This window comes from Ailuropoda melanoleuca, chromosome 4, assembly GCF_002007445.2.
Source record: "Ailuropoda melanoleuca isolate Jingjing chromosome 4, ASM200744v2, whole genome shotgun sequence".
Lineage (NCBI taxonomy): Eukaryota > Metazoa > Chordata > Mammalia > Carnivora > Ursidae > Ailuropoda > Ailuropoda melanoleuca.
This window is the reverse complement of record NC_048221.1, coordinates 45,103,570-45,128,907: the sequence shown is the minus strand read 5'-3', so window position 1 is coordinate 45,128,907 and position 25,338 is coordinate 45,103,570. Positions and strand designations below refer to the sequence as shown.

Sequence of the window (25,338 nt, the reverse complement as noted above, 5' to 3'; positions counted from 1 at the left end):
GAGGGAAAAAAATCCATTACTAGCCTCCTTGCTTTTGTCTTCACTTCTTTCTAAACTCAGCTCTTAGATAAAATATAAAATGCAACCCAGACACTGCCACTGGCAGTGGTCACTTTCGAGTTGCACATTCTTACTCTGAAAAAGGAGAGTGGCCTAAATGACATCACAAGGTTTTAGAGCTGAAAGTAGCCTTACGTAGGCCTCCCACTTACAAATCATTGTAATGGCTACACGGAGAAGGGAAATGATGTGTCTAAGTTCATAAAACATGTAAGTTAATACTAAACATGGAAGCTTCATAGCTTCAACAACAGATATTGTTAGACATACACCAAGTGACAAAGCAAGTCTCCCCACTGAGCAAGTTTTCATCTTAGCACAGAGCATGTCCTGAGTTATTAGAACATAGGTCACTCTCCAATGATTACACCAGAGAAGTCAACTGTTTGTTCTTAGCATGCCCAGCCAAGACCAAGCCCCACTCTCCCAATGCTACTCAGATTTCCCCCATGGAACCACCCTCCTCCCAGAACCCTTGTATTTGGGTGGGGCTCACTCAACCTTCGTGCTCCAAAGGTGGGACTGTGACCCAGCCTTATTTAAAAAGGGGATTGTGTCCCCTGGCCACAGTGCTAAGAGCACCTTGCCCCAGAGTCAATGGGATTTAATAAGCTGGAGAAACTAGTAAGGGCCATCTTCCTTCCCATGGCATGGCTGAAGAGCATGCAAATCCGGAGCTGCGCTCCACAGTGTAGACACCACCAAGAGAAGCCGGCCTGAGAATGAGGCCCAACCATAGGGAAGATGAGATGAAACAAGGAGAAAATGGCAGAGTATAGCCTGTTTAGACACAATGACATCATTTCGGCCCCTCCGCGCCCACCAGCTACATAAACCAACAAATTCCTGTATCAGCTGGGTTCAGTCTGCACCCTGAAGAATCATGATTAATATAAAGGCCATCAAGGGAAAACAACAAGAACTGCTTTGATTAAACAGCTAGATATGGGTCTCACAGTAGATGAAAGATCATATATTTTATAAGTAATGAGCAAAATTTGATGCAAACACAGCTTAATGTACAAGGAATATCACCAAAGTATTAAAACTAAAAGACAAGGTGCCTAAGAGAGACCAAGAGTGAATAAACACATAATCTAAAACAGCCCAGTCAACACTAGGCTCAGAGACAGACTCTTGCGTCTTAAATAACCATGGTTGCTCGAGCAGCTTCCTGGCATTCCATGGTACAGCGGATAGGTTCTAGTGACACTTCTTAAGGCTGACGCTGTCCCCTGCCCTTACATCTTTTCATTAAACATGGACATTAATCTGTGTTCTTTTTTTGGTTGAAGAATTCCTTAGAACCCTATCTCTGAATTAACCAACTGGAGGAAGGATCAAGGCTCTCAGATCAAAAGCAGGAAGACCAACCCTCAAAGCATATAAAATAAAAGAAGTTCTAAAACCTAACTGCAATGACTTTTCAATTTGCATCCTTTAAAAGTCTGATTATGTAATGCAGTTATGTCAGTTCTGTTCAACTGACACTGTTCCAAATGAGGACTTAAAAAGAAATTGACTAAGATAAAGCAAGCTATCATTTAAGTACATCAACTCCAAATCTAAGCCAAAATAACCTCTGACATTTAAGACTCTGATATCAGTCCTAAATGTTGTACATTTCTGTTATTCAGTTATAAGCCAGTTATAAGCGTCTCTTCAAAAAGGAAAAAAAAAATGCCCAGGTTAAAGGAAAAAGTCTGCCAAACCCTAGCAAAAAAAGCAAAACCAGCTCAAGGTAAAGATCTGGTGCTCTGAAGACACTCAAGTTATCCTGCCATTCAGACAAGGAACACTGTACTGAATCAAAATACATGGAGTGGACCGGAGTTAGAGTTTACTAGGGATGAAGCATTCTTCCTGCCTCATGGTCTTGAAACTGCATGGGCAGACTCAGTGGTAAAAAGCCAAAAAAAACCCCCATGTACTTACTCTACTGACTCTAATTCATTCATAAATGCTAATTCAGCATCTCCTGTGGGCCAAGCACTATTCTAGGTACAAGGCATACAATACTGAACAAGACAGATACGGTCTCTGTCCTCACATAGCTTCAACTTCAGAGGAGGGGATAGAGAGTAAATAAGTAAGGCAACAATGCTAAATATAGTTCTGGGAGTAACAACAGCTATAGAGAAGAATAAAGCAAGGTGGAGGGACGAAAAGGGATGAAGCAGCTGACAATATAAGACAGGACGGTCAGGGGAGGTCTCTGTGAGATGCTGACATCTATGCAAACACACGAAGGAAATAAGGGCATGAGCCCTGTAATAATACAGAAGAAAATGCCAGGAGGGACAAAGCCTCTGGGGCAGATATTAGTTCACCATTGTGCAAGGAACGGTAAAGTCACCAATGTGGTTAGAGCTGAGCAAGCCAGGAGGGCCACGCACAGGTCAGTTCTGAGCAGCAGGAAGGGGTCAGATGGTGGGTCAAACAGCAGTTCTCAACGCCAGCTGCCTATGCAGATACTCCGATCCAATTCTGTGATGCATTCCAGGTACCATTTTTCATTTGTTTTTCAATTCCTCCAGGTGATCTTAACAAGCTACCAGCCAAGGTTGAGAACCTGACTTGATACTGTGTCCTATAGGATTTTATTCTAAGTGAAGTGGGAAGCCCTGTAAGCAAAGGAACTGCTTATTCTGAATGGTCTTAGAAGGACCGCTGCAGCTCCGGGCACGGTGAGGAAGACTCCAGGGGACATGGCTGGAAGAAAGAGCTAGTGGACAACCACAACAGTCATTCCAGACAATGCCACTCAAACTTCAAGTGCTGGCCAACCACCTGGGATCTCCTTTAATGCACAGTGCAGTTCAACGGGCCAGCAGAGGGGCTGAGATTCGCATTTCTAAAAAGCCCCCAGTTAATGGCAAGGCTCTTGGCTCCACAGATCACCTTAAATAGTAAGGATCCAGACCAGTGTTTTTTAAACTGCAGCTCACAAATGAAACTGGATCAACGAAATCAATTTAGTGGGTCTCCACTTATATTTTTCCACGTAGTAAAAGAAAGTGCAGTATCAGGATACACTGTAACAGTAAAGGTTAAGTACAGTTTTGTGAACCTTCTGTTGCAGTCACATAAACATATAAATGTAACACACACACGTACCTATAGACATATGAATATACCCCATGGGCTGCACTATGAAATATATTTCCTGCAATGAGGTCGAGTGCTGAGAAGCAGATGGCAGTGGCTATAGACTGGGAGGTGGGAAGTAGGCAGATGTGGAACATAATCGAAGGCAGAGCAAGGACTCAGCTGGCTGAGATGCGGTACATCAAGGAGGGAGAGGAATCAGAAAACTAAGGATTTTACTTGAGCAACAAGAATCACCATACAGTGAGATGGAGAAAAGCAGCCATGGATGAGGAAAGGGGCAAGGAGAACTGGCCAGTTTGAGACAGATTCAAAGTTTAAAATGCCTCTGAGGTCCACCCAAGTGGAAGGGTCACTTAGAAAGTCGGAAGTGTGAGTGGTTAGCTCGTGGGAGACAGATCTGAGCTGAAGAAACACATTTGTTAGCACCTCGAAGGACGGATGAGAGCATGAGGAGTAAACCCAGAGAAGACATGAGGTCCAGGAACCAAGCCCTGGACCAAACCAACACTTGGAAGTGAGAAAGAGGAAGAGACTGTCAGGGAGACCCTGAAGGAGCAGCCAGCCAGGTTCTGGAGAACCAGCCAAGTAGGGTGTCTCTAAGCCAAGTGAAAACAGGATGTCATTGCAGCTTTGAATACTAGGTTTAAAAACTCACTGTAATATTAAAATATTAAAATGCACTCTCAATAATAGGCCTAAAAAGTAGAAATGCAGAGAAAAAACATCTGGGAGGTTACAGAGCAATTAGATAATAGCGGTCAACTTGGGTTACAACAAGCCTTGCACCAATACTTCACTGTTTCACGAAGAGAATGTATTTCTTCCATAATGAAAAAAAAAATGTTTTTAGCTCTTAAATGATTCTGATAGACAGTCAGGTCTAGGTATCACCAGGCGAGGATGCTCAAGGGGACATACTCCAGGATCAAATATCAGATTGAACAAAATGTCTTTGAGGGCTTTCAGATTCTGTATGACTGATTCCATACCAAGAAGAAAAAAAAATCAATGCGAGCTTAAGACAGCATGCTTGGCAGCTGAACTATGCTAGGAGAGAATCTCCCTACACAGCTTCTATTTTGGATTCCAGCAGGCTATTTAGCAGAGTGAGATGAGAAGTGTTAAAAACCTCTGCAGCTAGAAACCGTCTTCAAGAAGCCTCTAGCAGCTTGATTTGCAGCCTTCAGTGACAAAGATTAGATATGAAGCTGGTAATTAAGAATGCCTGCCTATTTAACAAGTCCTTTTCGAACAGAGACAGTTTCCATCTTGCTCCTTTTTCTCCCTCTACCCCAGAGGCATACCTCCAGTAGGTCGTCAGAAGACGCAATTTCCAGCCACTGTGAGATACTACTCACTATAATGATTTGAAAAGGAAGGGAAGTACAGCCTAAGTGCCAGCTACTTCAAAGACTGAGTCAGTGGCGTCAGTATCAATGGGTGCTTACTAGAAAGGCAGGAGCTCGGGCAGGTAGACACCAATCAGCAGACTGAGGCAGAATCTTCATTTCAACAGGATCACTGCATCCTTCCACCTGCACAGTCAAGTTCGAGAAACAATGCCTTAAAGCCAGCCTAGCTGCTCATGAAAATCTCCAGGGAAATGTAAACAACAAAAACGTACTCCTAAGCCCCCTCTCGGCTGCAGGGATGGAGCCCAAGAATTTGTGTTTTTATTCTCTCAAGTGATTCTCAGGCAGAGTCAAGCTCACGAACCAAATGCTTTAAAGGACCCAAAGGTCTGAGTGCTACCTGCAATGTAAATGAACTTGAGTCAGAGAAAAATCACAAGAAGGAAACAAGGGACATGAAGGGTAAAAGACTGCATGGCAACAAAGCAAGGCGAAAAGGTGATCTCATCAAAGAAACAACAAATAACTTATGTGCACTTAATTTAGGTGGGAGTCCTTGCACCATGGTGTCCAGATACCAGTTGCATCAAAAAAACCGCTCGAGGCTCTGGGCAGCCGGATTGTGTCTTAAACAGTGTTAGGAGGCAGTACAGCAAAGCATCTGGCAAGGAAGTACATTTCTAGCTGAGTTGCTGTGGGCGTGTTAATCCCTAAGCCTCAGTTTCCTCAATAGTCGCACAAAGATAGAACCAGCACCAGCCTCCCAGTGTTGCTATGCAGAAGAAATGGCAAACTGGGCAAAAGCTTTTGGTACAGACCAGGCACACCCTAAGCGTTCGATTGAGTGTGACATAGAATTATGTGCCTCAGGATAGGTAAAAAGGAATAACAAATAGGATCAAGGAACTAACTCCAGCCAAGAAACATTAAACTCTAGTGCAGAAGGACCACAGGTCATTAAATCAAAATATTCTTGTTCACCCTATACAGACAGATAATGGGTTGGGTTTACCCACTTAACCCAGCATTAGGCAAACATTCATTACATACCTACCATATAGCTCTGAATCTCGGCAAACTTGTTATTTCCTAAAGAGGAAAACGATAATACCCAAACCAAGGCCGCCTGGGTGGCTCAGTTTGTTAAGCATCTGCCTTCAGCTCTGGTCATGATCCCAGGGTCCTGGGATCGAGTCCCATGTTGGGCTCCCTACTCTGCTTCCCCCACCCCCTGCTGCTCCCCCTGCTTGTGCTTTTTCTCTGTCAAATAAATAAATAAAATCGTTTAAAAAATAAATAATAATAATAATAATAACCCAAACCCGACAGGAAAGAACAAAGCATTCAGGTTCCAAAACAGCTGTCCAGTCAGGGAATGGCACAGAATTAGTAAGTGAGGAGGGTAACGGACACCAGTGTCCCCGTAACTGGCCTGGATAGGCATGTAATATATTCTGACAGTGTTCAGTTTAATCCTGGTATTTAACATTCGGAGGCTATCTTTCTGATTCTCTCCTGCAGGCCTTCCATCCCAGTAAATTTCTAGATGTTACACATGTGCTTCTTCACTAGCCTCTTGGGACGGGGCTAGCATCCCATGACTCCACATACACATGAAAAACGAATTGCAGGGGAAGGAAGAACAGGAAGTCTTTCTGTGACATGCAGAGTGAAGAGAGAAGTGCAGCAAAGATGAAAAAACGCTCCACCAACAGGTCCTTGAAAATGAAAGTGAGTTTGGGAGCTTTGCTGCTTCTCCCACTAAGTGGCAGCCTCCGCATTCTGGGAGGTAAAAACATTTCCTTCAGCCCCCTCCCTCCAAACCCTTAATAAATCCAACTTCCTTCTACTTTAAAAAAAAAAAAAAACTCGAAAAACAAACGCAAAAAGAACCCCACGAAGCAACAAAAAATGACTGTCCTTTTGGCAATAAGCTTACATCAACCTCGCTTCCTCTCCTCCCCCTCGTCTCCATCCCCATCTTTTATCAGAAAGAACATAACTATCTTTCTGAGGACTAGAGGTCTACAAACTTCCTTTTTAGGGTAAAACACAAAACATATAAGCTCCAAGAAATAAGCCACACCTTCTCATCTATCTAAAATGTATGCCCATTATTTTTTAAAGTAATGCTACTTAGAGACAAGAGAAAGATGTGTTGTCAGAATTCTAGATTTCACTTGGTTAAGGGAAGCTGTGGGGAGCTGAAGAGGGTGCTAAGAACATGACTTCATATATAACAGAACATGTTAAGAACAAGTTTTCTTATAAATAACATCAAAAGAGGTACTTAAGAATAATAAACCCTGAGCTCTATTAAAACCTGGGATGTGGAGCTCTCCTGTGAACAAAATTATCTATTCCTTAAAAGGGACAGGAAAAAGCCCCACAAGAGACAGAGAGAAAGCAAAACCGGAAGTAATAATTGGGGGAAAGGCCATCTAGATACCAAGATACCGGGAAAAGCGAGAAGGACAAGCCCTGTCCAGGCCCTGAACAAAGCAAAAGAGCCAGCCTCTTTCATGAGTCCTAGTTTCCAGGGGAAGTTTACACTGCACTATATATATTACATGTAAACATCTCATTAGTGAGGCTATATCACCCTCAGCCCTGTATACATTGAGAATTCTTCAGGATACTCCAACCCTGCAATTGCCGCAGTTCAAACAGACACCGCAGAGCTGCAAGCAAGCTCTGGTTTCCAGCTCAGAACTAGATGAAAGTGGGAAATAGTCCTTGAAACTGGTGAAACAGCCCTTTCCAAGAACAACGAAGCCCACAGCTTTACCAAATAAGGCAAGTGAAAGCTAAAAGCCAAGGAAGAACGGGCTCCCGCTCTCTTTCCTAAAACTAGCCAGCTGGATGACAGAAATGTGAGTATCTCGATTCTACTAGCAAGGATTGCAAATGCAAAGAAAATGCAAAGAAACTACAAAAGAAAAGAATCCTTTGCCAAGGAGAGGCCTGTAATGTACTGATTCCAACTACTGACACTTTCAGGAAGTTTCAAACCTGCTGAGCTGCCAAACATACTCTCATGAAACACGTAACTCGAACTGAAATGAGTTGGTGCTATGATTCAAACCCTAACCTTTCCTTGTTCAATGTCATATACGCACCGTTTTATAGCATGAAGTTCCGAAAGAACATAGTTAGACATTATTATAGATGAGATTACCCAATGAATTTTCATTTTTTAAAATGAAATTATTTATGAGACTACTTGTGTTTAAACATCTATTTGTATATGTATATTTTATATACATATTTGCTTCTGAAGCGGCTCCAAATCCAATTTCCTGTTTTAGCAAATCTCTTTTACAGGAAATATGCCTTAATTTTTAAAAAATCTTTTCTCCCCGCCCCCCCCATGCCATGAGTCTTTTACATGCTGAAGATGAATTTAAATAAATATTAGAAACAAAGATTGTTAAAATGGAACGAGAGAGAAAACAATTCTCTGTAGGGTTTGGACACAGACTTCACCACTGTCTTCTGCAAGTTTTCAGACATGCCACCAGCCCACAGAGTATGGAGATCTTACAGAAAAGGAGACAGTTTCCCTTAGGCACACATATCACTGTGAGAAGGTTGACACATTCCATAAATTTTTCCAGAAAGTCTTAGTATTGCTTTCACTTTCCTTGAGACACTGAGGTTCCTGAAAGCTAACCATCTCACAAAGATATCAAACAAAGGGTAAGAAACTTTCACAGACATGAACAGATACATTCAAAGGGTTAAGAGCCTCGGAGAAAATGCACCATCCAGTCAATTATTAGTCCCTTTAAATCCAAAATGTGTGTCTTCTCTCCACTTCCTTTCAATGCAACATGGCCAGTCACTTACCACCTTGGATCTTTTCTTTTCCCTTGAAGTTTGGATATGAGAACACAAATTGAAATGGTATCTAGAGGCCCACATGACTGCGTGCATCTCTAAATGCACACCTGCTGGCAGGTGGGGCAAGGAGTTGGTGACTACCCATTCTTCAAGGCACACCAAGAAGTGGGTCAACAGGGCTCATCCTGGACATACTCAGACTGGGAGAAGAGCATTTTCCTACAGATGCAGCCGGAATGCAGTCTTTAGGCATTAAAATAACCAGCTGTTCCTTTGGCACTCACTAATGTTTCTGGATCCGAAAGCTTGTTTATTTGCTGGGGGGGAAAGGGAAACTGCCTACTTGATAAAAATCAGAGACATCCAACCTAGGAGCTCAGAGCTTCATTGCTGATGCCAGTTTGACAACATTGGCAAATATACTACTTGGTAAGAGGACACAGGCCAGTATGGGAGCACAAGAATATTCAAATCTCATGCCAGCCGAGCTTAAGAAACAACATCAACATTAGGAAATGTGGTTAAGATTTTCAAAGGCCTAACATCTCTGTCTTTTGGTTACTCTAACCCATGGTCTGTTTATTTCCATTTCTCTCCTTAAGTCCTAAAAAAAAAACCCCAAAAAACAATAAACAACAACAACAACAACAAAAACTCACAAAGTCTTCACAACCCAAATAGACCATTTCTTTTAGGCAATCAAAATAAATAAATAAATAGAGCCTGTCTAAATTATTTTAAGTTTCTTTAACAGTTTGTGTGGGCAAGTTGACATTTCAAGTCCACAGGGAAAACTGCAGGGCCTTCAACACCAGAAAAGCCTTGGAATGACCTAACAAAAGTAGTTCTAGGGCACGATTTCTGGCCTGTACTATCCAGTCATAACCAGGGCAGAAAACAAAACGGTTCCCCCTACAGTCATTTTTTGTATCACAAATGGTTTCTGAGTATTTGGCTATTTTTAGTACTTTATACAGTGGAGTCTGCACAAAGCAAAAATAGATGTTTACTTCATATGAAACTTGTAATGCGGTAGGCGTTACTTGTTGTCCTAGACTCATTTAATACCAAAGAGGGATGATTCCCAATATAGACTACAACTACCATGCTAAATTTTCCTAAAAGAGATTTATATAGAATATGGCAAACAACCTAAAATTATGCAAAAGTAACTGACATATACAACAGTGGTCTGGGAACAACAAAGTAGTCTTCCCTGGGAGTTTTGAGACCTCCAACAAGGAGGTGTACTCGACATGAATCCCTAGAATCATAGGAGATGGGTTTCATCCACACAAGCAACTCTTTTGGACAAGAACCTCATGGACCTCCCAGGAGCACAAGAGAAACTATCATTTGACATTCTTCCTCTACCCTAATGCTGCCTCCAGCAAAAACACTATCCAAGATGATTGGGCTATCAGGGCAGTTTGGGGTTGCTTCTTAGGAAAATCCCTTTGAAATTTTACCAGTACTTGAAACAGGTTTATATCCTGGGGTCAATACAGTTAAGTCCTAAGGGCTATGAAGTCCAGAAGCACAGAGTTTAATTAACCGCTCTGGCACCTAACATACTGCTTGGTATTTATAGAAACAATAAATATTTACAGGGACAAGTTAGGAACTTCATTCTTCTTCCCTGATGTTTCCCTTGGTAGGTGAATCTACCCAAGGGTGACACACCTAGCCTCTCTCCAGTTCCCCTCAATCCCACCTCCCAGTGGGAAGAAGTTCCATTCCATGATTGGAGGGCGTGGAGAAGGCTGAGCGTGCTCAGTTCAGCCCCTGTGGCTTGCCCAGAGTCTGTTGCGATCAGCTCGGCCATGGAAACTCTGTCCCTGCAAGAGGCTGGGGATAAGGACAGTTGTGGGGGAGTATTAGCAAGCATGTGGGACAGCAGAACTAAAGCCACATCCTTCACGTGCTTTATCAGTGAGCTGTAGAACACAGACGCAAAACACTGTCCACTCCGCTCATCTATAAACTCCCTGTAACACTTGTTCTTGCTGCCAAGGATATCAGATTAGAGAACCATGCTGATTGGAATATCTGATGTGGTAGTTTCCATAAAGCAAAATACGGGGGATTTGTGGGGTTCTCTAGTTCTGTCTCCTATTTGAAAGGGTGACATAGGTCATAAGGAATAGCTTATGGCTGGGTAAGTTTGAAAAACCACTTTCTGTGAAAAACCATCAACCAACCAATTCCTTATTTCACTATTGCGAATCTTAACCTTCCTCCTCAATTAGTAAGTTAAGATTCTCCATCAGAGGGGTGCCTTTGCAACAAATCACATGGTTTACAAAGAAGGCTTTATTTAACATTCAAAATGCAGTTAGAGCTAGTTATCCAATCTAGATGAAACATACCTATAATCTGCTGAAGGTGGGATGTGCTTTAAAGAAAAAGCAATAAAAGAAAAAAATTCCCATAAAGTCTGTATCCAACTTCCTTTTTTTTTTTTTTAAGATTTTATTTATTTATGTGACAGAGAGACAGCCAGCGAGAGAGGGAACACAGCAGGGGGAGTAGGAGAGGAAGAAGCAGGCTCCCAACGGAGGAGCCCGATGTGGGACTCGATCCCACAACGCCGGGATCACGTCCTGAGCCGAAGGCAGACGCTTAACGACTGCGCTACCCAGGCGCCCCTTCCAACTTCTTTTTGTTCAGCCTGTGCACGTGCAGTTTGGCCTTCTTGATTGAATTTCCTTCAATTGCACGTATTGGCCTCCATGTTCAAATTAGAAATTTCCATGGCTGACAATAATCCAGTTATTCCGGGATCCTTTGCCACACACACACACACACACACAATCCACTATATCATCTGAGAACACCACTTTTCAACTCTCTATCATTAAAACAAAAATTCTAGTTCAGTGCCATTGTCTAATATGTCTTTCCTATAGAAAAGAACCAAATCAGGGGCACCTGGGTGGCTCAGTCGGTTAACCATCTGCCTGCAGCTCATGATCCCAGGATCCTGGGATCCAGAGAGGCATTGGGCTCCCTGCTCAGTGGGGAGCCTGCTTCTTCTCCGTCTCCCTCCGCCCCTCCCCCCACTTGTGCACACATTTGTGAGTGCTCTAATAAATAAAATCTTAAAAAAAGAAAAGAAAAGAAAGAAAAAGAAAGAAAGAAAAGAAAAGAAAAGAAAAGAAAAGAAAAGAACCAAATCAGTAATAGACTTTGTTTTTAAAGGGAAATCACCAAAGATGGACACACTGAGTGGGTAACTGACCAATATTTCCTCTAAGCACAGCCAAGCCAGCAACCATCTCACAACTGTTTATCCTGAAAAGAATAAATAAATTTCCATGAAGACAACACTTGCTCAAGTTACATGATTTACCTGATGCTTCTTCTAATTTATTATTCCAAACCATACATATATAAAATATGTAAAACAAATATATTTATATATTGACATTAATGAGGTATGATCATCATTATATGATAATAATTATAGAGCTCAACAAATTCTCAATTGTTTTATTATTTTAAATGCTTCCAGGGACATCTGGCTGGCTCAGTCAGTAAAGCCCGCAACTCTTGATCTTGGGATTGTAGGATCGAGCCGCACACTGGACATAGAGATTACTTAAAAATAAAAATCTTTAAAAAATAGTAATAAATGCTTCCAGTATTCTGTGTACTATGTAACTACTTTACAATATCACCTCATTTCATTATCAAGGCAACTTGTCTTTTAGAGCAAGAAACAAAGGTTGGAAGAGGTTAAGTAATCTTCCCAACATCATATGGCTGATAAGCTGTGGGGATGGAAATTAAATCCAGGCGATGTGATCCCAAGCCCACCACACGAAGTCAGCTGCCCAGATGGAATTTCTTAATGTTCAAGTCATGACAGCCATAGACTAACTCTTATAATTGGGTAGGTGGATACAAATGAAACATTTTGGTAGGCTGAAATTGGAAGTATCACACAGATCAATCAAATTTTTGTTCTAATCAGACTGTGGAATGCTCAAAATTACAAGATAAAAAACAAAAGATGCTTTGATCCCTTGAGTCCTACCCTCTTGATGACACTACAATGGTCACTGTTAACACTTCATCTGGCCTATCTCCAGGACTCTGTGCTCACATACACAAAATGTAAAAGGCATTAAAAAAAATCCGCAGTTAAAAAAAAAAAAAAACCTTTTTGAGGTTTGGCCATTTAAAAATTTTTTGTTGTTCCTTGGAAACTAAATACTTCATTATGGCAATCAGGAGAGCCCTCAATAATCAGTCAAGCCTCCTGCACAAATGTCGACTGGAAGATTACTGAACACGAGGGCACTTAGGGGAGGGGCATATGAACAACAGAAACACAAACGTTGAGGAAGCCCATCATACAATACCTGATTACTGGGCTGGGTAAGTACTGAGGTCAATTTTCACCCTACAAACACCTAAGTTCTACAACTGTAAGTGGCAAAGGATCCCGGAATAACTGGATTATTGTCAGCCATGGAAATTTCTAATTTGAACATGGAGGCCAATACGTGCAATTGAAGGAAATTCATCAAGAAGGCCAAACTGAATTTTTCTCTCCTGTGATATTTTGTAGTCTCTGATATTGTCACTCAAAAGATGGAAAAATCACTCTTGAAAAAAAAAAAGTGGTAGAGAAAAATCTGTTTCCTATAGAATCTTATGTAATTCAGTTTCTAACCTCTAACAATTTAAAACAAGAAACATACTTATACAAAAGCTCAATTTATTCACTTACCACCTTTAAAAAGCCCAATAATATTAGGCATTATAGCAATCTAAAAGCAATAATTTTTCTCCTTCTGCTTGCTATAAACAAACTATGAACCGGAAGTAAAAGGGCTGTTACTTCAAGACACATATGGAATATGCAGTTTCACCAGCAATTCATTGTTGGATGAGCTTCCAGTAATGAGGTTATTACCCTCCAAGATTTTCTGTGCATTATATATATTATCTTATGCACTAAGATAAGATGGGGGGCAGAGATTAAGAAACCAATATGACTTCTGTCCATACCCTGATACAGACACCCCTGGTATCCTTCCCATTTCCTTTATAACACTGGTCACATTTGCAATTACAGCCTTTCCTCCTCTAATGTGAGAGTTGGTGAACTCAAGAAATCTTTGATCCAAAATGAAGCTATAATTCTTTCTATGAGGTAAAAAGGGCTTAGAAAAAAAGAAGAATTGCAATCATAGAAGTTGTCTTTCTAGATGAATTTCAATAGTGAAGATAATTTTTAATTATACTGTACTTGTTCTTACAAACTTAACAAAAAAATCAATTGACCTAACTAATGATCACGGAGCTCATCATCAGTGACTCAGAAGACCTACTAATATCCCCAGGTTTCTAGACTCTTGCTATTCAGTGTGGTCCACCTATTAGAAGCATCAGCATCCCTGGGAGTTTGTTGGATATGCTGGACCTCAGTCCTTCCTCTAAACCTAGAGAATCTACATTTTTAACAATACCCTGGGTGATAGCCTCGTATGGTAAAATGTGAGAAGAACAGCTGTACATTGTCCAAATAAATCAGAGAAGCATGCATTAAATGAAAGTGGTGAGGGCCATCCACAAGCTGCTGCTCCAGAAATACAGCTATGTAGAAAGCTACACAGCTCGTCGTGCACCCAGAATAGCCAAAGCAATCTTGAAAAAGAAAAGCAAAGCTGGAGACATCATAATTAAGGACTCCAAATTATATTACAAAGCTATAGTAATCAAAACAGTATGGTACTGGCACACAAAAAAAGACATACAGATCAAGAGAACAGAATAAAAAAATCCAGAAATAAACCCACCATTATATGGTCAATTACTCTTTGATAAAGCAGGAAAGAAAGAATATCCAATGGGAAAAAGACAGTCTCTTCAATAAACGATGTTGGGAAAACTGGACAGCAACATGCAAATGAATGAAACTGGATCACTTGCTTACACCACACCCAAAAACAAATTGAAAATGGATTAAAGATCCAAATGTGAGACTTTTCTAAAACCATAAAAATCTTAGAAGAGAACACAGGCAGTAACTTCTCTAAGATCAGCTGTAGCAAATTTTTTCTAGATATGTCTCCTGAGGCAAGGGAAACAAAAGCAAAAATAAACAATTAGGACTTCATCAAAATGAAAAGCTTCTGCACAGCAAAGGAAACAATCAACAAAACTAAAAGGCAGCCTACAGAATAGGTGAAGATATTTGCAAATGACCTATCCAATAAAGGGTTAGTACCCAAAACATATAAAGAACTTATATAACTAAATACCCAAAAACAAATAAGCCAATTAAAATATGGACAGAAGACATGAACAAACTTTTCTCCAGAGAAGACATACATATGGCCAACAGACACATAAAAAGATGCTCAACATCGGTTGGCATCAGGGAAATACAAATCAAAACTACAATGAGGTATCACCTCACACCTATCAGAACAGCTAAAATCAACAACACAAGAAACAACAGGTGTTGGCAAGAATATGGAGAAAAATGAACACTCGTGCACTGTTGGTGGGAATGCAAACTGGTGCAGCCACTGTGGAAAACAGCATGGAATTTCTTCAATAAGTTGAAAATGGAACTACCTTATGATCCAGCAATTGCACTACTGGGTATTTACCCAATGAACACAAGAACATTAATTCAAAGGGATATATGCACCCCTATGTCTCTAGCAGCATTATTTAAAATAGCCAAGATATGGGAGCAGCCCAAGTGCCCATCGATTGATGAATGGATAAAGATCTGGTCTGTATCTACAGTGGAGTATTATTCAGCTATTAAAGAGAATGAAATCTTGCCATCTGCAACAACATGGATGGAGCTGTAGAGTATAATGCTAAGCAAAATAAGTCAGAGAAAGACTAATACCTTATGATTTCACTCATATGTGGAATTTAAGAAACAAAACAAACAAGCAAAGGGGGAAAATAAAAGAGAGAGAGAGGGAGAAAGCAAGAAATAGACTTGCTTAATTATAGAGAACAAGTAGAGGAGAGGAGTGGGGGAGTGGGTTAAATAGGTGATGGGGATTAAGGAGAGCACTTGTCTTGAGGAGCACAGAGTGATGTATGGAGGTGTTGAATCACTACATCGTACACCTGAAACTAACATAACACTGTACATTAACGGAAATTAAAAATTTATATTAATTTTAAAAAGAAAAAACTTAATCAGTAGGAGTGTACGTAATGCATTTTGTTTCCTAGTAAAACAACCCCGCTATATTTAACTGACCTCCTGGGAAAAAGAAATCACAGAAGTTCCAGAACTTGTTCTACAACGACATCTTCATTAGACTGTAAACTCCTTAAGGGCAAGGACTCTATCAATAATTTTTTTTTCCAGTAGAGTCTCAGAGCCTAGCCCAGGATGGAGCATATCATAAGGGCTTAATAAGTGATGAACAAACAAACAAGTGGAATGATTACTTATTGGAGACCTCTGACTTTTAGCCAAAGCTCTGCTACCCTTCACAAGGTACTTCCCTGACTCGGGAATTCTGAGTCTTTGACCTTAAATGACAGGTTAGATCAAGAGGCTACTCTCTGACATTAGTTTCAGCTCTAAGGTGTAAAGATACAAATTCATCTAGAATGACATTTTCATTTAAATATTAACCTCATTCATAAGCCATCTTCAAATAAAAATATTAAGTACAGACCATAGCATTCTACAGATAATGGGTTCAATTGCTATTATCTGTTCCAACATCAGTCCTTCCAATATTAGAGACTGCCTGACACATTTGCTCCTTCTAGACAAATTTTTTGTTTCTATCTTGGGAATTAGCCTGCCTCCTTACTGAATGTCATCGTTTTTTACTTTCAAGCATTTGCCTTCCACCAATCCTCCTCTCTCTCCCTACATCATTTCCAACCATCACTTCTCACAGCACAGCCTGTGAACCACCCACACCTGCAGAACGCTAGGCTTCCCCCAGGCCCATGGAATCTGGGAACAAAACTTATGAATCTACATTTTGAACTTGTTACCGAGGTATTTCTTAGGTGCCTGCAAGTCTGGAAGCCACTGTTCAGAGACCAGTTTGGGTCTAATGACTCAAAGTGCCTGACCACTCCCTATCCATCAATTTTTTCATATCAGTTCCTTCTATGAGCTCAATGCATTTACTTTAGGGAAATTAGCTTTATACTACTCTGCAATGCTTGCTAATCACTGCCTGTTACAATTCTGCTCAATCATTATGATAAAATGAAATAGTACAACCTTTTATATCTCATCAGACCCTTCCATAGTCAACATTTTTGAAAAATAGTGATGTCAATTTTTTTTTAAGGAATCACTACTCCCACCACCCCTTACACATACAACACAACACCAGTCTCCTCCAATACAGGGTCATTGCCAGCCATCAATAGTACTAAATATTTCCCAATAACAAAACACATCAATGGACAACCCACAGTCATGTTTTCAACTCTATTCTTTCACCCATCTAGATATCCATGCCAAAAGAGAGGTAGGTCTGGGGAGAAAAGCTCCCTGAGGGCAATGATATTTTTAATGAATTTTTTGTTTTTTAAGCAAGGGTATTTTATCTTCCAAGCATGCTAATCACAGAACTAGAATCTAACCTACTTATTCTGGTTTCCTCTATATAAATCCTGATCGTGTATAGAGGAAGCCAGGAAAAGGTGATAAATTCCATTTAAATCTCCTCTTTGATTTTTCTCCATCCTCCCCTTAAAAGATGAGTTCAATCCCTTTTATTTGTGCTTCCATAATATGCTTTCTTTAATCCCAGCACTAATCTGAGTAATGTGATCTATTTGAATATCTCCACCTGGAGGAGATTTTCTTGCAAGTAGGAATTATAGTTGGTTTGTTTTCTTCAAAAAGCTTTTCTACTGAAGTGTAACATATATACAGAAAAGTATCCAAACCCTAAGCAGAGAACCTGAATTTTCAGAAAGTGAACATACTTGTGTCAACAGCACCCAAATGGAGCATCTAAAAACTATGTTGCAATCATCTTTGACTCTCTTGAAATTGATAGACCCCAGGAGTCTACAAGACCCATTTTAAATATCCTTGCTTCTAACAGACCAGTAAAACTGAAATAGACTTCTCTAGGCCATGAGGAGGCGTGAGCAGACAAAGACAATGTTCCAATCCTATGACATTATCACTCTGACTGATGCATCAGAAGCTCTCTTCCACAGCATGGAAGACCATTTAAGGTAGCAGCACTCTGCTCAGCAAGTGTGTGCAGATCCTTTAGAATTAACTGAATGTTTCCATCAGAATAACTTCATCACAAACCCAGCTGGGGGAAAACAAAGCTATTACACATAATTCTAATCCCAGAGCCCCTTAAGTATAGGACAGAGGTAGGAGAGTGCCAAGAATATCCCAAACGAACTGGGAAGAAAAGCCCATTGTTTTTGATATTTTGGTATCTTTTATAAGACAGGTAAGAGGAGATCCCATTATATAATTTGCAGACTTGTCAAGCTATCATCTCCCCTGCAGGAGGAATTTCTGGCTTTGCTTTTTGCTTTAAAACCCATTTCCAACATTCATTGTGCAAATAAGGCATTGCCCTCACATTACAATTGGAAATGTGATTGCAGGTAATAAAGAGCAGCCAAGACTCGTTTAGGAAGGGTGATCTGGGGCCAAGAGGACAGAGGCAAACAACCCCCATCAATCTTTGAATTATTTTTTTCAATAAGAGGTTGGATGAGACATCTCTATTTTCCCACTCAGATCTCAGAACAGCCACAAGTGAGTAAGAGCTGGGGAAACCAGCTGGAGCAGGAAGATACACCATAGGCATTTTCCTTGGAAATGACCCCTATCCAGGACACCTGTGTGCACATGGCACCTCTGCTACCATGGCCAAAGCTGTTTAGATGCAAGAGTACAGAGCATTCATTCATTCATTCAACAAATATTAATAGACCATCTTCCAAGTGTTTCAAGGCAGTGTTCCAGATGCTGACAGAATTCACAGTGCTTACATTCTTTTGGAGAAAAAAAGCCAATAATAAAGTCACAAGTAAACATGGCAAGACGTCTAAGAATGTTAAGAGCTCAAGAAAGGTTGACAGTGAGCGACTTTTTGGATAAGGTAGTTTAGGAAGGCCTTTCTGAATAGCTCACAATTGAGCACACACCAGAATTAAGGAAAAAAATGAATCAAGAAGTCTATGAGGGGTGCCTGGGAGGCTCCGTGGGTTAAGGGGCCAATTCTTGGTTTTGGCTGAGGTCATGCATGATCTCAGGTCCTGATCTCAGGGTCGTGAGATCCAGCCCTGCCTTGACTCCATGCTGAGTGTGGAGTTGGCTTGAGATTCTTTCCCCCTTCACTCTCCCTGCCCCTCTGCTACTCACTTCCACCCCATCATGCACTCTCTTTCTCAAATAAATAAACAAATAAATAAGACCATAAAAAAAGTATTTGAACAAAGCCACCCAGGTTTAGGGTACATCAAGTACCGAGGCCCTGAGGCAGGAACAATCTTAGTATATTTAAGGCACAGCTGGAGGTCACTGTATCTGAAGCCAAGTAAGTAAAGGGATGAGAATTTTTAGGACATTATAATCAAGGGAGGGACTTTGGATTTTCTGTCAGTGTGATAGGAGCCATTAGAAGGTTCTGAGCAGAGTGATAAGGTTTGGCTTACGTTTTTAAGTTATAGTCCTGGTTGCTCTGTGGAGAACAGAACGTAGGGGGCAAATGTAGTGGTCAGGACAAGAGCCAATGATGATTAGGGGAAGGGTGACATTGATGAACAAAATGAGAAGCAGTCAGATGGGGGCTATGTTTTAAACATAAATCAAGACCATTTGCTGATGGATTCCATTAGCAATCTAATCTAAATTAAGAGAGAGAAGTTATAAAGACTCTAAATTTTGGATATGAAGAAATTAGAATCCCTGTGTACTGGTGATAGGATTGTAAAATTGTGCAACAGCTATGGAAAACAGTATGGAGTTCTTCAAGAAGTTAATCATAGAACCACCATGTGATCCAAACAATTCTTTAGCCCTAAAAATAAGAAATTCCTGCCACATGCGACAACATGAATCAACTTTGAGGATATTATGATAAGAGAAATAAACTAGTCACAAAAGGACAAATACTGTATCATTCCACTTATATGAGATATCTAAATTGGTCAAATTCATAGAAACAGCAGAATGCTGGTTACCAGAGGCTGAGGGGAGGAGTGGGGGTTTGTTGATAAATGGGTATAGAGTTTCAGAAGGAAAATAAAGAAGTTCTGGAAGATCTGCTTCATAACAGCGTGAATATACTTAACATTACTGACTTGTACACTTAAAGAAGGTTAAGACGGTAAATTTTATGTGACGTGTTTTTTACCACAATAAGAAAGAAAACCTACATTTAAGGCACATTTAGGTACTTACTGTGTTTAAGATATTCATAAATGCAAATACTTAGCATCTACACTTTTATGGTGGATTTTACTTCATCTACATATTAAGTTTTTAAATCAGCTTTCTTTTATACTGTAGGCACTATATGAGAACTGTAGTAAATGTATGTAATTTATTTTTTGTTTTTTTAAGATTTTATTTATTTGTCAGAGAGAGAGAGAGAGCACAAGCAGGGGGAGCGGCAGGCAGGGGCAGAGGGTGAAGCAGGCTCCCCGCTAAGCAAGGAACCCAATGCAGAACTCAATCCCAGAACCCTGGGTTTATGACCTGAGCCGAAGGCAGACACTTAACAGACTGAGCTACCCAGGTGTCCCTACATATAATTTAAAAATGAATATATAAACAAACACTTAAAAAGATTCTAAAGCTTAAACAAATAGTAAATTAGATCTGGCACTGAAATAAGACTGGGAAGTGAGGATTTATAAAGGGGAAATCAAGTGGTCTATATGGGGTAAAAGCTCGAGATTCCTAGGAGATGTGGAATAAGATGGAGTATATGTGAGTCTGGAGTTCAAGGGACAAGTCTAAGCTGGAAACTTGCAAGTCATCAGCATCATGACAGCATTTAAAGTCATGGCACTGACCAGATCAGTAAGTGAAGGGGTGAAGAAAAAGAGAAAATCTGAGAACTCAGCCCTGGGAGACTCAAAGAGTAGACCTGAGAATAACCAACCCATGAGCTAGGGTTTGGGGACATGAATTTGAGACTGACAGAATTCAGTCAGGGAGATACAGTGGGTGCTTGAAGTGAAAGGCTGCTTGGAGTTGGGAATGAAGAGGCCATGTAGGGTCCTGGGCAACAGAGCAGAAATGGGAGCAGCATTGAGAGAAGCCACATGGCACTCCTGCAGACAAAAGAAAATAGCCTCCAAGGCTAACATCTAGCAGTCCCAGTGAGACCTGCCTATTCTTGGTTTCCTTCTTTTACCGGTCTTCGAGCTTGCCTGTTGGGTTCACAGTAACCCTCCAACTGACTCCAGTGGGTTTCTATTCTTCACCACCAAACAGTGCTGATGAAATCCCAAAGATAGGAGAAAATATACACAGTAGATAAGAACTGAAATCAAATGCTCTCAATAAAAATTCTAAATCCTATGTGGTGGATTGCAACATTTGGCCCCAGTTCTTCACTCCTCCCTGCACCTGTGCCCTCTGCCATGTAATGTGCAGTGCCAATCTACCCTGGGCGGGGAGGCCTGCTCTTCCTCCTGACTGTAGGCTCAGCCCAGAGCAACATGCTTCGGTCAGCAGACACGATGCAAGCACCATGAGCTCACGCACAGAGGCTGGCTCTCTAGAGCCACTACCATGACTGCTGGACAATGAGGGACAAGTGGAGCAGAGCGACATCACCCAGTCACCTCACCCCATTTGACAGCAAGACAACCCCCAGACACATGGGCATATCAGCAGAACGAACCTCGGTGACCTCGGACACATGAGCAATAAACACTCGTTGTGTGGCCCTGATGTTTGATTGCTATGTAATAAAGATAGCTGATACATCATACATAAAAACATGGATTGGATTTCATCAATTTATTTCCTAGTCATCAACTTATTTCCTATTATTTCCTACGACTGATAAGTGAGGACAAACCTGGCCCCAAAAATGGCCCAATACAAACAAAAAGTAACAGAGCAAAAAACGGAGCTTCAAAAATATCTAGATGATACAGGATCTAGCTGACTTATCCCCAACTACTGAAGAATTAACTATAATTTTAAGGTTTATCGTAAAATAAATAAGGAAACAGTCTTCTATATTGTTTTCTTTGCTTGTTTGGCTATCAGGCATTCAAATTCTTCTATTCATGATTCGCTATACAGGTGGGAAAAAAAAGAAGCAGTCTCTTTGTTTTAAGAACCAGTCTTTTATTCTTTCAGCATAAAAACCTCATTCATCTTCAATGAGTGGTTATGCAGTCCAAAAGCATGACTTAGAGAATGATTTTACATGAACTCAAGTTAGCACAGCATTCATAAATGCTATTCATAGATTATAAAAAATTGTGAATATACAGCTGGGTATTTTGAGTGCAAAAGATCTCAATGAACTGAAATTAATATTTCAATAGTCTATACTTTTTTATTTTTAGCAATCAATATCTCAACACATTATCTTATTTGGAAATAATCTAGGTTTTCCATGAACATCCAATATCTAATGTAACTTAGCATAAACATCTCATTTACATTTAAATTACTTGCTTTTAACAATTATACTTGGCTGAGACATTAAACAGCTAGCCATCATTTTATTTCTCTCATTGGCAAATTTTGTAATAAAGATACACAGCATGAGCATTTATGATTAGTAAACCCAGGTAAACAAAGGTATTTATCTGTACTATATTTAATGCTGACAACTCTGAAGACATGCCTGTTTTTATTAAGCCAGCAAACTAAAAACCAGTGTTTATTTATCAAAGATTATCTCAGATCATGGGAACTTGAAAAACCTTTGGGTTAGTTTCTGTTACATTTCTGAGAATTTTTGGAATACTTAATTTATGTAAGTGCTTACTTTAAAAAAAAATTATTTATTTATTTATTTGAGAGAGAGCATGAGTGAGAAGAAGAGGGAGAAGCAAGCTCCCACTGAGCAGGGAGCCCAATGTGGGACTTGATCCCAGAGTCCTGGGATCATGATCTGGGCTGAAGGCAGATGCTTAACTGACTGAGCTACCCAGGTGCCTCGTTAAGTGCTTACTTTTCTTTAAGCCAATTACAGAGTTCTTTCATAAATTAATTTTGGCAATACCATCTGGAAGTAGAAAATATGACATACCTATACATGCATACATAGACATACATAACAAATAGATAAACAGAAACAAAAACCTTAGTTTCATTTTAAAATTCATGTCATCAATCAAGAACAAGCCACAAAAGAACAGTTGAATCCAAATTGCATTTTTGGCACAAGTACTAAGTTAAGGTTACCGGCTCAGATGGCCAAAGTCTTTTACTAAGGATTTTTATTTGCACCCTGTGAGGATCCTTTTCGACCTGTTTTTTTGTTTTTTTGTTTTTAATTGAAGTTTAGTTGGCACACAATGTTACATTTCGTTTCAGGTGTACAACCTAGTGATTCTCCAAGACTGTACATCATACTATGCTGACGGCAAGTGTAGCTACCATCTGTCACCATACAACACTATTACAATAGCACTCACTGTATTCCCTCTGCTGTACCTTTCATTCCCATGACTTACTCATTCATAACTGGAAGCCTGTACCTCCCACTCCCCTCCTCCCATTTTGCCCAACCCCCACCTCTCCCTCTGGCAACCATCAGTTTGTTCTCTATATTTATGTATCTGTTTCTGCTTTTTGTTTGTTAATATGTTTTATTTTTTGGATTCCATATATAAATGAAATCATATTGTATTTGGCTTTCTCTGTCAGTAGTCTACATTTTTAATTTGATAATACCATGTGGCTTAGGAGTTTAAGAACTGTTAAAGAAATCTAACAACTTCATGTTTGCCTCTGACCAAGCTTGAAATGTTGTCATTTTCTCTCAGCAGCAGTACTAGTATTGTACATCGAAATAGTAAGCCTCAAAGCTGGAGTGTGAAAATATGCAATGCTCCAAATTGAAGGGTAGCTCAATGGTAGAGCTGGGAGAAGAGAGGAAATGAATAGCAATGTAACCCTCAGCTGTTATACTTGGGACTCCTGAAGTCAAGAATATCAGTAAATACCAGTCCTTGGTGAGCCAACAGTTTAAAAATAGTAAATTCCCACAGGAAGTCCTTTCCTTGAACCTGAATATAATTGCCTTCAGATCTTTAATAGCAATTCAAAAAAACTTAATTAAATATGCGTGAATGCATTCAACAGCTGGTCTTCAGAAACCACAGTTATTCTGGAGTTCAACGTGAACAAAGTTTAAGGTTAAAAAATGGTTTCCTAAACTATGCAACTCCCACGACAAGCTCAAAGACCTATTCCTTAAATACCAAAAATATTCATGCACCCTTTTAAAGGCATCTATAAAACAGCTGCATTACCTAAGCTGGTAAACACGTGCAATCATTGGTTCCCAGTTTTTGGATCATGGGTTCTGGGATCTCTCATAATACACAAGAAGAAAGTACAGCATTTTGTTAAGGCACCAGAGATCTGAGCTTAAAATCCTCTATCTTGTGGTTCTCACACAATAAGTTTTATTCTTTGACAATCAATGTTCATTTTTCCATAAAAAGGATGGTCACAACAATGACTTCACTTATAGAAACCTAAAATATCATTTGCTTAAAAATTTGTTAAAGTATTGCTGTAACATTATATTATCATGCTGTTAGAAATGTATTTTATATGCATGCATACAATATATATATACATTATAATGCTAGAAATCAAATGTTTTACAAATCAAATTTTAAGTCTTATATGAAAGAATGGATGGAAGCAAACATCTTCCACACTACCCTCAGAATTAACTTTTGTTGGTGAAAAAAAAAATGCCAAATTTACCACTTCTCAAGCCACTCTCTGGCTTAAAAACTTTCATGGAATCTCTGGATTCTACCACATGCCCGGAAGACAGCATAGAAACTTCCCGTCTACTTGCCCTCAGGAGCATTTGCAGCCTCATCTGGAATCATTCCTGCCCTCCATGTTGGCCACATAACTCCACCCATCCTTAACTCAAGCTCTGGCCTTTCCTCTGTGATTTTGCAGGCTCTGCTCCCTTTGCTGAAATGCCTTTTTCCCTGCCTGGTCAGTATCTATCCATATTGCAAGACCTACCTCAACTTGAAGCCATCCCCACAACACACTCAGGACATGCTCCCTCCTGAGCCCTCACACTCTCTATACCCCACTGGCCACACTTGACATTGTTCTTCACATCATTAGCTGCCCCCAACAGGTGAGATCACCTCCAGGGCAGGGATATTGTCTTCACCCAGCTTGCCATCCTCTAGTGCCTGGCACATAATAGCTGTTCAGCAAAGTTCTACGGAATGGGAGGGAAGGGAAAGGGAATTAAAATAGAAACAGATGAAAGCATGCAAGTGTCCTGAAGGACAGTGAGGATCTTAGCAGGAGAGTATGACTTATTTTTACTATGTCTCAGTTCACATCCTGTTTTTTGTCTTCTGTATTTCTCTTAAACATCACTGGCCCCAGGAAGTTTTACTCGAAAACTCTACAGTAACAACCATCACCTTCATGGCCCAACTTCATAATAAGAATACTTTTGTTTGTTTTTTAACCTCCTCCTCTCCTCAATTCCTACATTCAGGCTCCCCACCAACACTTTGGCATAGACTCCCAGGGACCACACATCTGCTCAATCTAATGGGTGGCTCTCTTGCCTCAACATAACTGATTCACTGGGAGTATTGGAGGTGCTGAATATTCCATCACTGTACCTCCTGCCCCACTTGGGCGTCCTTTCCTACATGTTCTGCTATTCTTCCCTGCTGCCTCTGTCCCTGTGTTTTCTCCCTTCCCTTTAACTGTCCCCTAAATGTTGGTGTTCCTTCAATTACAGCTTTTATTCTTTTGTCCTTC

General features: G+C 40.2%; 1 protein-coding gene across 9 annotated transcripts in view; it reads right to left on the bottom strand.

Moving 5' to 3' along the window:
* The window catches only part of ITPR1 (inositol 1,4,5-trisphosphate receptor type 1), a 328,561-nt gene that overhangs the window by 236,272 nt on the left and 66,951 nt on the right, over positions 1 to 25,338 (bottom strand). The window contains exon 2 of one of the 9 annotated variants that reach the window (XM_034658676.1): positions 4,620 to 4,706. The exons of the other annotated variants lie outside the window; for them this stretch is intronic. The gene's annotated coding sequence lies outside the window, so the exon portion shown is untranslated. The remainder of the gene's footprint in view (positions 1 to 4,619; positions 4,707 to 25,338) is intronic. 9 annotated transcript variants of the gene reach the window in all.